The sequence below is a fragment of the Bos javanicus genome, chromosome 19 (genome assembly GCF_032452875.1).
Source record: "Bos javanicus breed banteng chromosome 19, ARS-OSU_banteng_1.0, whole genome shotgun sequence".
Classification (NCBI taxonomy): Eukaryota; Metazoa; Chordata; class Mammalia; order Artiodactyla; family Bovidae; genus Bos; species Bos javanicus.
Genome location: NC_083886.1, coordinates 40,055,380 through 40,071,410, shown reverse-complemented (window position 1 = coordinate 40,071,410; position 16,031 = coordinate 40,055,380).

Sequence of the window (16,031 nt, the reverse complement as noted above, 5' to 3'; positions counted from 1 at the left end):
AACTGACTTGTTGGAAAAGACCCTGATGCTGGGAAAGACTGAAGGCAGGAGGAGAAGGGGACAACAGAGGACGAGATGGTTGGATGGCATCACCGACTCAAGGTACATGAATTTGAGCAAGCTCCAGGAGTTGATGATGGACAGGGAAGCCTGGCATGCTGCAGTTCATGGGGTCCCAAAGAGTCAGACATGACTGAGTGACTGAACTGACTGACTGACTAAAGCCAAATATTGGAATCAGCTCAGATGTACTTCAACAGATAAATGGTTAAACAATTGTGATACATACATACCATAGAAAACTACTCAGCAATAAGAGGAATGAACTATTGCCATGGACAACTTGGATGAATCTCCAGTGAATTAAAAAAAAAAAAAGAGCTCTTCTCAAGTGGTTGTATATTGTATTATTCCAATTATAAAATATTTTAAAATGACAAACATTTGGAAATGGCAGTCAGATTGTTGTTTGCCAGGGGGTTAGGGATGGTGGGGAGAAGGGATGGAGGGAGCGAGATGTGGTTATAAAAGGGTGGCAGGAGAGGATCATTGCAATATTGGGACTCTTCAGCATCTTGACTGTACTGTTGAATACACAATCCTGCACAGGTTGTAAAATGGTACAGAACTAAACACACACACACACACACACACGATGAGAACAAGTAAAACTAAAGGATTCTGAAAAAATTGCATGGATGGTATCAATATTAACATCTTGGTTGTAATACTATAACAGTACAGTTTTGTAAAATGTTACCAGTGGGGGAGACTGGACCAAATATCAGATCTCTCCATTATTTCTTTTAACTGTAAAATGAACCTATGATTATCTCAACAAAAATTTAAAAAATAAACCTTGAACACGTTTACTACAAAATGATAAGACTGATGACCTTGAAAAGTGGGGATAGGAGGAAGAGTCACTTATACATTTTATTTTGTATGCCTGTAGTGTTTCAATATATTCTACATCAAGAAAGCATCGCTTCTGTAACAAAAAAAAGCAAATCTTTGTCTAAATCGCTTTAAAGACAGATATATAAACCTAAATATGTTAATTTTATTTGTTGTATTGACAACATATTTGCAGTTTATCTTAGTGTATTGTGTTTGGTAAAAATCTGACTTTATTTTTGACCAAAATGCTTTATAAACTATTGTAGTATTGTTTGTCAAACTCTTCTTTCTTTCCCATTGACTTATGATGCTGCCTTTAGTACAGGCTAAATTCTTACATGTGCTCCTGTCTCCTCTGCTCTGTGTTATTTTTCATAATCCATTTGATGATTAGTAAAAAACACATTTGACCTAATTAATTTAGAAAGTATTTTAATATCTGACGAAAATTACTTAATTTTAACATCTATTTCTCAAAATTTTTTTCTTAAATGGTCTCATGTTTATTCTTTCAGACATCTAGAAAATCAACAGCATTTAGAATCACATTGTCGTGTTGCAAAGAAGAGGCCATTCTTGTTTTATTACAAAATAATTTATGTTCATAATAACAATTCAAACAATGCAAAAGGTATAAAGACCATGATATCATTTCTCTCTCTCCCCACCCTATTCCATCCCTCTGACATAACTACTGTTTAGAGTTTAATGTGTATTCCTACACACCATTCTTTATGCTCATGTGAAAATGAAAGTGTTAGTTCACTCAGTCTAACTTTCAGTCTACTCTCTGGGACCTCATAGATTGTAGCCCACCAGGCTCCTCTGTCCATGGAATTCTCCAGGCAAGAATACTGGAGTGGGTAGCCATTCCCTTCTCCAGGGGATCCTCCAGACCCAAGAATCGAACCCAGGTCTCCTACATTGCAGGCAGATTCTTTACCGTCTGAGCCATTTTATGCTTATATAAACAATTAAATATATATACACATTGATGATTTTTTTCTTTTCATTAAAAAAATGGATCATATTATTTACATTACTCTGAAATTTGCTTATCTTATTCAAGAGTAAATAATAGAAGTGTTTCCTGGTCAACAAACAAATCTTATTCATCATTTAATTTTATAATCTAGCTTTTCTATCTTTTTATCATACAGTAGTTTAAGGAACTAAATTGTTCTGGAAGATTTGTTACGAAAAGCTTTAGCCTCTCACATTCCCTATTCTTTTTTCCTTGGAGGCAACTCCCTTAACTCTCTTAACTCAAAATAACATATTCATATAGCTACTAATTTGTTTTTCAATTTTGATACATTATCTATTTACTTCCCAGGATGGAAAATAAGGATTTACCTTCCTCACCTCCAACCCTACTCATACATCCTCACTTCTCCACATAATTATATCATAATGTGGCTGAAACCTGATTGACTAGATCAGTCGTCCATGTTCACATCACCGGGACCATGTAAAGCCCTATTTACAGCGGAAACTCACAGAAGTCCTGTGAGTACTTTTCCTTTTCTGAGCAACTTTTTTTGCCCTCCAAAGTCAGTCATTGTTTTTGTTTGCTTAATTTTCTAGAAATATATCACTACTTCAACCCCAAACCTTTTGCCAGTTGTCTGAATTGTTTCTCAGTATTTTCAGTTGTATCGGGTAATTTGATCTTATGGAAGAATCTTTCCTGAGCAGAATATTTCCTTCTGCTCGTCTGGGCTGGCCACTCTCCGAAGTCATTCTTCTGCTTCTCCCTTGGGTTGAGTTCCTGATGCCCATTTTCCCTTTCTTGACTTCCACTCTCATTTTGGTAGAATATATCCTTTAGTAACTTCCTGAGAAGGAGGACATGGCTTGTATTTTCAGAATTTGTACATCTTGAATTCTTGGTTTCAATTCATGTTAAATTGGTAGTTTTTGTGGGTACAAAATTCTAAGAATTAACTTACCCTCAGAGAAGTAATGGTTCATTTTCTTCTGGCTTCCGGTGTTATCTTTGGGGTTTAAAGCTTTTTTGGTTTACATTTCATATGGTAAAAAATTTTTTTCTTTCTCAGGAAACTTGGAGGATCTTTTCCTGGTATTTGGAAATTTTGAGATCATGTGGTTTCATGTGAATCTGTTTTAGATTTTTTAGTCAGTTTATATTTTTTGCTACATGGACTTTTCTCTAGTTTGGTGAGCGGGGGCTATTCTCTAGTTACAGTGGGTGGGCTCTCATTGTGGAGGCTTCTCTTGATGAGGAGAACAGGCTCTAGGGCACTCAGGCCCAGTAGTTCTGACACACAGGCTTAGTTGTTCCGAGACATGTGGGATCTTTCCAGATGAGAGATCGGACACGTGTCTCCTGCACTGGCAGGTGGATTCTTTACTGAGCCACCCGGAAGCCCTGATTTTTTAACCAACTTTATCTTCTTTGAAGAAATCTCTTCTGGGAATTCCCTGATGGTCCAGTGGTTAGGACTCCTCACTTTCACTGCCATGGGCCTGGGTTCATGGCACCTCTGGGCCTGGGTTCATTTCGACCTCTTCTGGTCGAAATTCACACCTGGGAAAGCTTTGTCACCAGACTTTTCCAAGAGCAAGTGACCCTTTTGTCTGCTTATGTATGAGAATAGGACACAAAGAACTTATTGGAGCAGCTGAGTTAGTGGAGTAGCTGAGCTTCATCTACTGTGGGCTCATGTAGTTATCTGGCTGGACCTTTTGAATCTTTCCTCATAAGCTCGTCAGATTCTCTAAGAAGGTCCCTTGGACCCCTTGCCTATAAAGTTTAAACCTTGAGGCCAGTGTCTGGGTGCTGAGTAGAAGAAGAGGTCCAGGGACAGGGTCTCAAAATTTATCATATCACTTATCCTCTTGTTTCCTGAATAGTAATTCCATTCTCAGCTACATCTTGGGACCTCACAGGGCAGAAACTATTTATTTTAATCTCTCCACACAATAAAACTCCATTTTTCTTTTGGGAATTGGAAGGGGAAGTTGTTCAGCTGTGTTGAGTATGAAGAAAATCAGAGGATGCAGATGTTTCTTAAACAGGGTTTTAAACAATCTTCCTTTTCCTTTTTTGAATCTCACCTTCTGCCCCACTTCCAAAAGTGTCTGGTACCTTCTATGCCAGAGCCTTTGGGAAATTATATAGAAATCAGATTCCTTACTGGGCTTTTCCCACTGCTAGCTGTATGGTCATTACCACTCACCATTTCTTCCCGTTGCCAAAATTTTGTTGATACTGTCTCCTATCTCAATTGCTGTGTTTTTCTTTTAATGTCTATAAATAGCTGTTAAAAATAACCCATGAATGTGATAAGCAGACTGAAGTTTTGCTCCACTAAAGAAATGGAGAGTGGTAAAAATGGTAAAAACTAAAGTAACAATAGGGTTATTTTTCCTTATTTTTAATCACTCTAAAACAGAATTTACTTTAATAGCTCAATATAGATCACAGACCTCAATAGAAAACTGTAAAACTTCTAGAAAATGTAGGAATAATTATTTTTTAACATTAAGTTAGGCAAAAATCTGCTAAATACTATACCAAAAGCAAAAAAAAAAGAAAGAAAAAAACTGATAAAATTGGACTTCTCTGGTGACGCAGTAGATAAGAATTTGCCTGGCACTGCAGGGGACACAGGTTTGATCTCTGGTCCGGGAACATTCCACGTGCCATAGAGCAGCTAAGCCTGTGCACTGCACCACAGCTAAGCCAGTGCTCTAGGGCCCACCAGCTGCGACTCCCAGGCCTGCATGCTGCAACCACTGAAGCCCGTGCACCCAGAGCCCATGCTTCACACAGGAGAAGTCACCACAATAAGAAGCCCATGCACCGCAATAAAGAGCAGCCCCCACTTCCCTTAACTAGAGAAAGCCTGAGAAAAAAGCAAGGAAGACCCAGCACAGTCAAAAGTCAATATATAAATAAATAAAATAGATAAAATTAAGAACTTATGCTCTTCAAATAATACCATTAAGAGAATAAGAAAACAAGCTACAGACTTAGAGAAAATATCTGCAAGATAAATATCTGATGAAGGACTTGACCCTAAATATATAAAGAGCTCTTAGAATGCAATAATAAAAAAACAGCCCAGTGATAAAGGGGCAAAAGATTCAACGAGATGCTTCAATAAAGGAAATATATTAATGACAAGCACATGAAAGATGCTAAGATCACTACTCTTTAGAGAAATGCAAATTAAAACCACAATGAGATAACACTACACATCTATTAAAATAGCTCAAAAATGGGAAATCCCTGGAGGTCTGGTGGTTAGGACTCAGCACGTTCACTGCTGTGACCCAGGTTCAATCCCTGGTTGGCAAACTGAAATCCTTATGAGCCATGCAGCTAGGCCAAAAATAAATAAAATAGCTAAAAACAAACAAATTAAAAACAAAATTTAAAATTCCTAATAATCCAAGTGGTGTTGAGAATGTGGAGCAAGTAGTGATCTCGTCCATTCTGAGTGGGGATGCAAAATGGTACAGCCACTTGGGGAAACAGTTTGCAGTCTCTAATAAAGTTAAAGATATGACTCAGCAGTTCTACCCCTTCATATCTATCCAAGGGAAGAGAAAACTTAAGTTTACACAAAAATCTGTACAGGGACATTTATAGTGACTTTATTCATAATTGCCAAGAACTGGAAATAATCCAAATATCCTTCACCTGGTGAATGGATAAACTATGATACATCCATACAATGGAAAACTACTCAGCGATAGAAAGAAATGAACTATTGATACACCCAACCACATGAATCTCAGATGCATTATGGTAAGTGGAAGAAGCCAATTCAAAAGGCTATATATATTATACTATCATTCTGTTTATATGACGTGTTGGAACAGGCAAAACTATATGACAGGAAACAGATCTGAGGTTGCCCGGAATAGGGTAGGGGAAGCAGCTGACGACGCAAGGGCACAAGAGAAACTCAGTGTGCGGGTAACAATATGCATTTGTTGAAAATGCATAAAGGAAGTAAAAATGCATAGAAAAAATTTTTTAATGAAACTGTACTTCTAAAAGGGTGAATTTTACTGTATGACTATACTTCAATTATTAATAAATATTGCCCAAATGATTCAATTTGATTTATTTAGTGGTGATTTGGCAGAGAGAAACATCATGCGCACGTGTACAATCTGTTGTCTTTACTGAAAGCCATTTCATACACATATGAAAAGCAGCCTTTCAATTTCTATTTTCCTCGATTAATCCATTTGGGCCCATGTGGGATAGTAAGGTTTTTGCCATCAAAACCAAATCTGTAACAAATATCCACTTCTTATTTGTGCTTTTACTATATGAGATATGACTTTAAAATTAGAATGCCAAAATCAGAGGCACTTCTCTCTGAGTGGGTGAAAGCAGACAGGGAAGCTTCTAAACCCGAGTGAGGGCCCTGGAGTCTGCTCCCCGACATAGCAGAGCTCTACATGTCACTGCCCAGCCCACCCGCCTAGGAGGACATCAAGCCTCTTTCCCAGTGACTGCCAGCCCTATGCTACACAGGCTCAGAAGTTTTAGTAACGGTCAAACAATTAGTCCATTGCTGCAACTAAATTGATGTGTATCAAGTTTTAATAACACCTGTAAATTCTTTAGGGCTTCCCTTGTGGCTCAGACGGTAAAGTGTCTGCCTACACTGCGGGAAACCCGGGTTCGAGCCCTGGGTTGGGAAGATCCTCTGGAGAAGGAAATGGCAACCCACTCCAGTACTCTTGCCTGGAAAATCCCATGGACAGAGGAGCCCAGTAGGCTTCAGTCCATGGGGTCACAAAGAGTCGTAAATTCTTTAGTGGTATTATAAAAATGTACATTAATATGACCACAGCAAGGAAAAATGAATGCATAACATGGAAAGAAATTATCTAAAAAAGTAGCATTTATCACTGCCTTCAAAGGCAGGAACATGAGTGATTATTTTCTCCTTTCTGCATTTTTTCTATATATTAAGTGTTAGTCACTCAGCTGTGTTCGACTCTTTGCGAACCCTATGATCTGCAGGTTGCCAGGCTCCTCTGTCTATGGAATTCTCCAGGCAAAATACTGGAATGGGTTGCCATTCCCTTCTCGAGGGGATCTTCCCCATCCAGGGATCGAAGCCAGGTGTCCTGCATTGTAGGCAGATTCTTTACTGTCTGAGCCACCAGGGAAGCCATATATTAAGAGGATCGGGTTAATTTGATGAAGTTTCTTTCCATCTAGAGTAGTCCATCCACCCTGTCCTTACCCTTCTGCTATTAAAATATTATTGTTGAAGAAACCAGGCCAGTTACCTTGTAGAATATCCCATATTCCAGATTTCTCTGTGCTTTTGAAATGGCATTTAACTTTTCCTTTATCCTCTGTTTTCTGTGAACTTAAAGTTAGGTCTAAAGGCTTGATTCGATTCAAGTTCAACTTTTCTCCTGGATAAGAACATTTCAAAGGTGGTACTAAGTCGTTCACATGACATGTCCCCATAAGACACATAAAGCACTTTTCCTATGAAAGGCTGATGAGCCGCTTTACAGTGAAGGCTTCAAGCTGTTACCTCCTGAAGCCACAGGTCAATATTGGCACCACAAAGAATGGAACAACCTGACATTATGAGCCTTCTGGGGATATGCGATGTGCAGGACGTAGCACCACCTCGGAAATGTTCTTACCCAAGAGTAAAAGTTGAACCTGAATTGAATCAAGCCTTTAGACCTAACTTTGTGTTCACAGAAAACACAGAGGATAAGGGAAAAGTTAAATGCCATCCCAAAGGCACAGAGAAATCTGGAATAACTGGCCTGTTTTCTTCAACAACATAGTATTAATAGTAGAAGGGTGAGGACAGGGTGTACTACTCTAGATGGAAAGATAATAAGAGACATCATCAAGTACAGTGTGTGGACCTTACTGAATCTAGATTCAAACGACCCAACTGTAAAAAAAATTTTGGAACCCTTGGAAAATTTGAAAATGGACTAGATGTTACATGACACCAAAGAAGTATTATTTTTTTAAGGCATGATAATGGCACTGGGGTTTTGAAGAAAACATCCATACATTAAGGGCTTCCCTGGTGGCTCAGTGGTAAAGAATCTGCTTGCCAATGTAGGATACTCGGGTTTGATCCCTGGATTGGAAAGATCTCCTGGAGAAGAAAATGGCAACCCGCTTCAATATTCTTGTTGGGAAATCCCATGGACAGAGGAATCTGGAGGGCTACAGTCCATGGGGTTGCAAAGAGTCGGATATGACTTAGCGACTAAACAACAATCCATACATTAAAGATACAGACTGAAATTTATAGAATTGAAAAGATGTGATGTCTGGAGTTTAAAACAATAATAGGAAGAATAGATTACACAAGTGTGGGAAAAGTTTGATAATTGCTAGTTCTGAAGGATGAGAATATGGGGGTTCATTGTATGTTCCTTCTATATTGTTTTATAATGCTTTTGTAATAAAAATTAAACATTTATACAATACATGGTTATATTGTAAAGATCACGAATGGTGAGTGGGTATCTTGGGATAACATTTCCAGGGGCAACATCATACATGATACAAACATTGCTTCTCCTCAAGTAGCTCGGATAGAAGTGCTCAAACAGTCCCAGTAGTGAAATTAAGTACAATGATACCAAGGGAGCAATTTGGATCAAAAAGTTTCATAAAATGAGAATGACAAAGAAATAGTTCTATTCTAGTCTATGATAATTTTATATAATGACACTTTCAATATAAAAGTGTAAAATTAGCAATTGAAATGTTTTTGATAGTAAAAAACAGTGTTAGAGATGAAAAAATAAAAGCTTTCACTTATTTCAGTACCAGGTAAATACATCCCTAGGCTTAATTGTTTTTCAAGATTCTTTTAAGGAATATTCTTAATCTTCATATCTTTTATATTGCATTTTTGGTTCATGTAAAAAAAATGCATGTGGCATATGCCTTGGACTTAAAGTATAATATTAAAATAAATGCCTATGAATCAAACACTCAATTAAGAACCAAAACAATACCAATAACTTTGCATCTATCTGTGTCCTTCCCTGCCCATATGCCTGAGTCTCCCCCAGAGTTTACCATTATCCTGAGTTGTGACTTTACTTTTTTGCTTAAAAACTTTTAATCCAATGTTCATATATTCTTAAACAAAGTATTATGTAGTTGTACTTCTTTTTGAGCTTTCTCCTTTAGAAGTTCCTTGGGATTCTAGTCTATTTTGTCTAAGACATTATGTCTTCAACTTTATTTTCACCAGGGTGAGGGAGGAGTTTGGACCCTTCTTGAGACTGGGAGCCATAAAGCCACTGGAGCTAATTTCATAATTAGCATCAAATCTTTCCAACCTGTTCGGTAGCATGGCTTGTGAGTTGTCAGCACCCTGGACAGATCAGAGTCATCTCAAGTGCTCTGCTGCCTCCCCTTCTCCTGAAAAAAAAATTTTTTTTTTCCCTCCTCGTTTCACCCCTCGGGTTTTTGCAACATTATCCTAAATCATCAGTGTTCTGAATGAGGAACCCATTGACTCTTCTGGTTCTGGATTTTGCCCAAGTTGGGAGCCAAAGCATTTGTACTGAGTCTAGGCTTAGAGATAAGATGCTTAAGGCTTCCACCTCTCCTCCACCTGATATTTTTATCATACGTAAAAATACGCAAGAAAGTATTTTCCTTTTGATGTTGACAATATGATTTTCTAGTGTCTGAAAACATTTTCCTTCCATGTAATGTTTACATCATATTTCAGGCAAAACCTGACCTCTTCAAAATCCTGTGAAATCACGGTGTGCAAAATTAACCCCCTTCAAAAATATTACTATTTGCTAACCTCACACCCATTAAAATGGCTATCATAAAACTGCAAGTGTTGGGGAGAAGAGGGAAACCTTGAACACTGTTTGTGAGAGTGTAAATTGGTGCAGCCACTGTGGAAACATGCTCACCGACATTTATTTGTGGTCTTTTTGGTGATAGCCTTTCTGACAGGTGTGAAGTGACATCTCACTGTGGTTTTGATCTGCATTTCCCTGCTGAGTTGTCATGCTGAGCATCTTTTCATGTGTATATTGGTCATCTGTATGTCTTCTTCAGAAAAAAATGTCTATTCACATCTTCTGCCAATTTTTTAATCTTTTTCTACCTATTTTAAAATCTGTTTATTTGGTTTTGAAATTGAGCTGTATGAGCTGTTTTATATATTTTGAATATTAACTCCTTATCAGTCATTTCATTTATAAATATTTTCTTCCATTCAGTCATTTGTCTTTCCTTTTGCGGATGGGTTCCTTTGCTATGCAAAAGCTTTTAGGTTTAATTAGGTCCCATTTGTTTATTTTTGATTTGTTTCCTTTGCTTTGGGAGACATATCTTTTTTGTATTTTCTAACTGTCCAAGGATGAACATGCGTGATTTTTAACGGGCGGATAGGGGTAAAAAACCAACCAACCAACAAAAAAACCAAGGAAAACCCAACAGTCTAGAAGGGGAACTTGGTCACTACCTCCTCTTCTGACAGGGGTCTCTAAATTATCCTGCCTTCAGGCATCTCCGCCTGCATGCCTCTTGTCCTCACCCCTTGCGGGCTCTTCCAGCCCACGCAGCTCCTTTTCTGTCCTCCCCTCGGTCAGGACTTCCTTTTCCAGATGGTCATCCAAGGGACACATTTCATACCTATGAGATGGAGAGGATGAGTGGTCCAGGCTGTCGGGGAGACTGTCCAGAACTGGGTCCCTAGGTCCCTTGCCCTCTCTGCAGCCGGAGCGCTGCAGACGGAGGCGCGGTCCCGTGTCCCGCAGCGCACGGTGAACCTGTTGGACCAGGGGACCCGCGATCGTCTGCGCGGAGGAAGAGCGCGGAGACTCCCGCCTTTCTGCGGTCCCCGGATCTCCCCCACACCGGGAGCCCCGCAGCCCCGGGGGAAACGCAGAGGCGACTGAGGACTCGGCGCGCCGCTCCCTCCCGCCTGGCTGGCGCCCTAGATCGGGCGTCTGCGGTCCTCGGGCTCCACCCCGCGGCCACGGGGCCAAATGCACCCGGGCTGCACGGCTCTGGCCCCCAGGGCTACTGCGAATCTGGGTGTCCACACAGGCCGGGTCCACCTCCCACCCCGGCCACCCTGTATCGGTGCCACAGGTGAAGATGAAGGTTAAAGTGAAGGTGATGCCTGGGGCAGGTGCCCATTTCTGCCCCCTTAACCTTCATCTTCATCAGCCTAGGACGTGTTGCCCTTTCAGGACTTTCTGACCACTTTAGCTGGAGTGTTTGATGTAGGTGGGTCAGGGGCTCCTCACAGCCTGAGGCTCCTTAATGGGCGAGGGGGTCAGGCTAACAGACACAGGGGTGCTGTGTTCTGTCTCAGGGACTGATGGTGAGGGGCCCACAAAGTGGGGGGTGTTGCCCTTTGCCCTCCACCAATGCTTGAACCTCACATCTTTGGGGGAAGATGCTTTGTATCCTTCTTTTCTTGGCAAAAGTATTGGGAAACTTAAGGCATCAACTGGTGTCTGCGTGCCCACACTTGACCTCTGCTTCCTTCTCTCTCAGGAGGTCTCGTGCTGCCTTGGAAGGCAGCAGAGCTAGTGGTGACTCTGGTCAAGGTCACCCGAAGCCACCCTTGTCCCGAGTCCCACTGCTTAAAGAACGCTGGTTCCCACAATCTCTTTTGAAAAGGAGATAAACTGGCCCATTATCATTATACCCACCCTGGTGGTGGTTTAGTTGTTAAGTCCTGTCTGACTCTTGAGGCCCCATTGACTGTAGCTTGCCAGGCTCCTCTGTCCATGGGATTTCCCAGGCAAGGATATTGGAGTGGGTTGCCATTTCCTTCTCCAGGGGATCTTCCCAAGCCAGGGGTCAAACCCAGGTTTCCTGCATTGTGGGCAGATGCTTTACCGACTGAGCCACCAGGGAATCTCCGATACCCACTCTACAGAAAGAGAATTGGAGAAGGGCAGAAATGGTAGAGCCAGAGCCAGAACTTAGACCTCCTGGTTCTAAGTCCAGGGTTCTCACCTGCCCTCTATGCCTTGAAGGTGGTGGAAGGGGAGTGTGCTGGTTTCTGATGACCTAGCTTGGAGGAGAGAGGCTGCTCTGGGCCTCTCTTGCTAGTACTGCTGGTAGAGGTGGGGAAGAGTCCCCACCTCCCACTTCTCGAGCTCCTTCCAGGGTCCTAGGCCAGAGGACTTCCCACAGCAGCCAAGACTTCTCTGTTAACTGGCACTGGCCTAGCTTCCTGCTCATCCCCAATCTCATCCTTCCCAGGAGGCACAATGACACCCCTTGACACCCCACACCGCCCCCCGACACACACGATGCATACAGCCTTGAGAAGCACAACACAGAGAGTCTTCCCAGGCCCAGGACGGGAGTACAAACGCGGGCCTATATGCGTGTGTACTAAGTCGCTTCAGTCATGTCTGACTCTGTGACCCTATGGGCTGTAGCCCACCAGGGGTCCTCTGTCCATGGGATTCTCCAGGCAAGAATACTGGAGTGTGTTGCCATGCCCTCCTCCAGGGGATCTTCCCAACCCAGGGATCGAACCCGCATCTCCTGCATTGGCCGGTGCGTTCTTTACCACTAGCACCACGTGGGAAGCCCCTCATGTATTAAATACTATAAACCAAGCTAACAAATAAAATATGTTCTATTGTCCAAACTTGACGAAATGTAACTTCATTATGACCTGAAAGGTCAGGTTCCAATTTAGAATTTCCAGACTCCTCCAAGTTCGTCACCAGCGAGGGGAGACCTGGCACTAGGCCAGTGGCAGACCCCATTTCTGTCATGGGTTGGAACTGCTCATGCTGGCAGGCAGTTGACCCTGGACACGGTGCGCCTGGGAAAGATCCCTGCACTGTGGTTTAGAAGCCAGTTGGTCAGGAACTCCGTCCACCTTACAGATCCCTTTCCGCATGGGAGGGGCACTGTCAGAGGAAAGCCAGGACCAGACCTTTCAAAGCTGAGGGCGCTGGCAGGGGCACCTCTTGTCTGGACTGAATGGTGGCCCTCTTCCTAGTCTGCCTTCTACCTGCCTTTCTCTTTGGAAGTTCAAAGTTAGGGGACAAGACTAATTCAGAGTTTCCTGCCCCAGTGAGAGATGGATCTAAGGGCTACAGAAGCAGGAAAGGTGTTAATAGAAACTTAGTGGAAACTTAGGAGCAAATTCTCTTATGAGGGCTCTGCGTGGGGTGGGGGGTGTCTTAAAACAGCCCCTGGGGCAGTTGTCTGACTGTGAGGCGGCACCAGCAGACGGGGTTTGGCCACATGCCCCCAGACCTGCAGGGCAGTTTCTGGGTGTGGCTGGGGACACTTGGGTTTCCCAGGAAAGGGGGTTTCCTGGCCCAGTGAGTGTTTTCTGAAAAATAAAGGTGGGGACTTCCCTGGTGGTCCAGTGGCTAAGACTGTGCTCCTAATGCAGGGGTTTGATCCCTGGTCAGGGAACTACATCCCATATGCCACAACTAAGAGTTCGCATGCAATAACTAAGACCCAGCGCAGCCAAATAAATATTAAAAAAGAAAAAACAGTGAAGGTGGACAGGGGTTGTGGGCACTGCTGATAAATAGTGTCTGTGCTGTGAGCTGGGCACCAGCTGCTGAAAATCGTAGGGGTCTGATGCTCTGAGCCAACAGTGGGGGCAGCCAGCTACTCAGGATGTGCCTGAATCGATCGGTCCTTTCAAGACACCCAGGCGCCCTCTAGAGGATGCTTGAAGAATCTCAAGCACCCTGCGTGCATCCTGGGTGCAGCCAGCTACTCAGGATGTGCCTGAATCGGTCCTTTCAAGACACCCAGACGCCCTCTAGAGGATGCTTGAAGAATCTCACTGCCTCCATCCTGGATACAGGGATTCTGAGGCCAGCTCTTTGCATTCTCTCTCCTTCTGGCTCCTGTCCAGATCCTTCCAATTTCTTCTTCCACCTACGGCCTCTGCCATAGTCCAACCCACCCATCACCCTGAGAGGCCTCTCCTATTAGGAACCAGCAAGGCCCAGCATCCTGGCATCATGGGGCATAGTGCCAACAATCTAGATTTATCCATAGGAAAGCATCCTTCCAAATACGTTAGGTCCCAAAAGCATCTTCCAGCAACCTGGATTTTGTACTACATGATGGCATATGTTCATGAGGCATGGATAGTCTCATTAACTCCAAATTTCACCACCAAGATTCTCTCAGCCCCCAGGGGCACCCTGCCCAGAGCCCCATGCCAAGCTGACCCTGTTGTAATGGGGATCTTGAGAGTGCTCAATAACCCCTCTCTACATGGGCTCTGAGGGAGCAGGTGAGGGGAGGATGGCAAGAAGCAGGGTGGATCAGTCCCTGAACTTTTAGGTCAATTGGCCAAGTGAAGAGTCTGAGTGAGGAAGAGGTAAGCAAGCCTCAGCTCAGGCCAGCCTGTGAGGATCCCTGTAAAGTCCCTCTGCCCTCCCTGACCACCTAAGGGGCACAGAGTCAGCCCCAGAGGGGAGAGCGCTAAGCCCCATCTCCTCCTCTGCCCATGCTGGAACCGGAGGGCCTCTGAAGGGGAAAGTCAGTTGATCAGCAGGTCCTTTCCAGGAAGGGGGTATCATTAAACTAATGACCAGCCACATGGGGCCCCCTGAACGTTCCCTAAAAAGGATCCCAGGAAATGTGACCCAGGATCTTTAAGATGCTTGTGGAGAACGAGACTAGAATGAGAGCACCGAGGACAGGAGAGCTGTGTACCCTTTTGGGGACAGACTGAAACCAGCGGACTTAGAGTCAGGCACCAGGACCTTCGCATCCTGAGTGGGCGTTGGTCAGACCCTGAGGGCATCCCCACCACCGCCCGACGTGGCGCTCCTTCTCCCAGCCGTGGAGCGGGTGGGAAAGCCCCTCTCATGGCCACGTGGGCCGCATGGTGTCGGGGAGCAAGGAGGGGGTGCCTCCAGCTTGAGGGGATCAGATCCGCACTCTGTTCTCCAGAAGGGAATGTGAAGTGCCCCCTGAGAGCTACAGATCAGCACATAACGACTCCACCCGAACACCTGCACTAGGAGATGATCAAACCCAGCCCTTCGTCCCTAGGCTGACCCCAGTCCCCCTCAGGATGCCTGCCTGGGAAAGCTCAATGCTGCCAGCAGAATTCACTGACCCAACCCTGACCCAGCCCCTGACCTCCCTTTCTTAGAGTATTTACTAAACAGGGCTTGTCATTGTGATTCCTTCCTTTGTCTTTCCTCCTCCAACAAGAGTGTTTTTCACAAAAACCTGAATGCCACTTCTTGAAGTCACTCATCAGGAAAGATAGAGGCCATGTCTCCTGGTCTCTCTCAGAGGACAGAATCCTGAGATAATTGCCACTCATGGGCACCCTGGCCTCATCACACTGACACTCCTAACACTGTAGTTTTCTCTTCTCCGAAGCTGCTTGAGACCCCACTGCCCTTCCCCACTCCTTCATGCTACCCTTAACCGCCCAGGGTCCTCTGCACAGATCAGAATGGGGCTCAGCTCTTTCCCCTCCTGTCGGTAGTCAGTGAGGAAAATCTGTTTTCACCACTTTAAAGTTCGATTATGTTTACCTTTGACACAGGCTCCCGGCCTAACCCTGGTTCAGCACTCCCTCCCCTCTGCGGTTCACTACAAACACACACATACACACACACACACACACACACGCCAAACCCCCCTTTATTCAGAAGATCCAGGGAATGGGGGAGGCGGCAAGTTTTAAGTGTTTCTGGCCTTTTTTTGCCCCTTGCTACCTGGGTATCCCCAACAGCAACTCAGTCGTTACGGTTTTTTTTTTTTTAAGATTAAACCACTGATTTGCAACTTTTAGTAACAAATTTCATCTATATCTATAAAAACCAAGATAATTGATAACTTGATTTCAACTCAAGTTTTGACAGCAGTTAAAGTTTCACATTAAAAAAACTGCAAAATGTCAACTAAAAAAAACAAACAAAATGCTGGGGACATGAGTTTGTACTTAAATGCTACCAACTTCAACAAATAGAGAATGGGTGCGAATCAATTCACATCAGTCCTCTGGTCCGAAACACACTTTCCACTGGACATGTCTTATTCACTCTTCCGGGTGGGCGCGTGGGTGGCTTCTTCAGTCGTTCAGTTTTAAAAGATAACTTTAATCTCTCTAGGTGGAGCGATT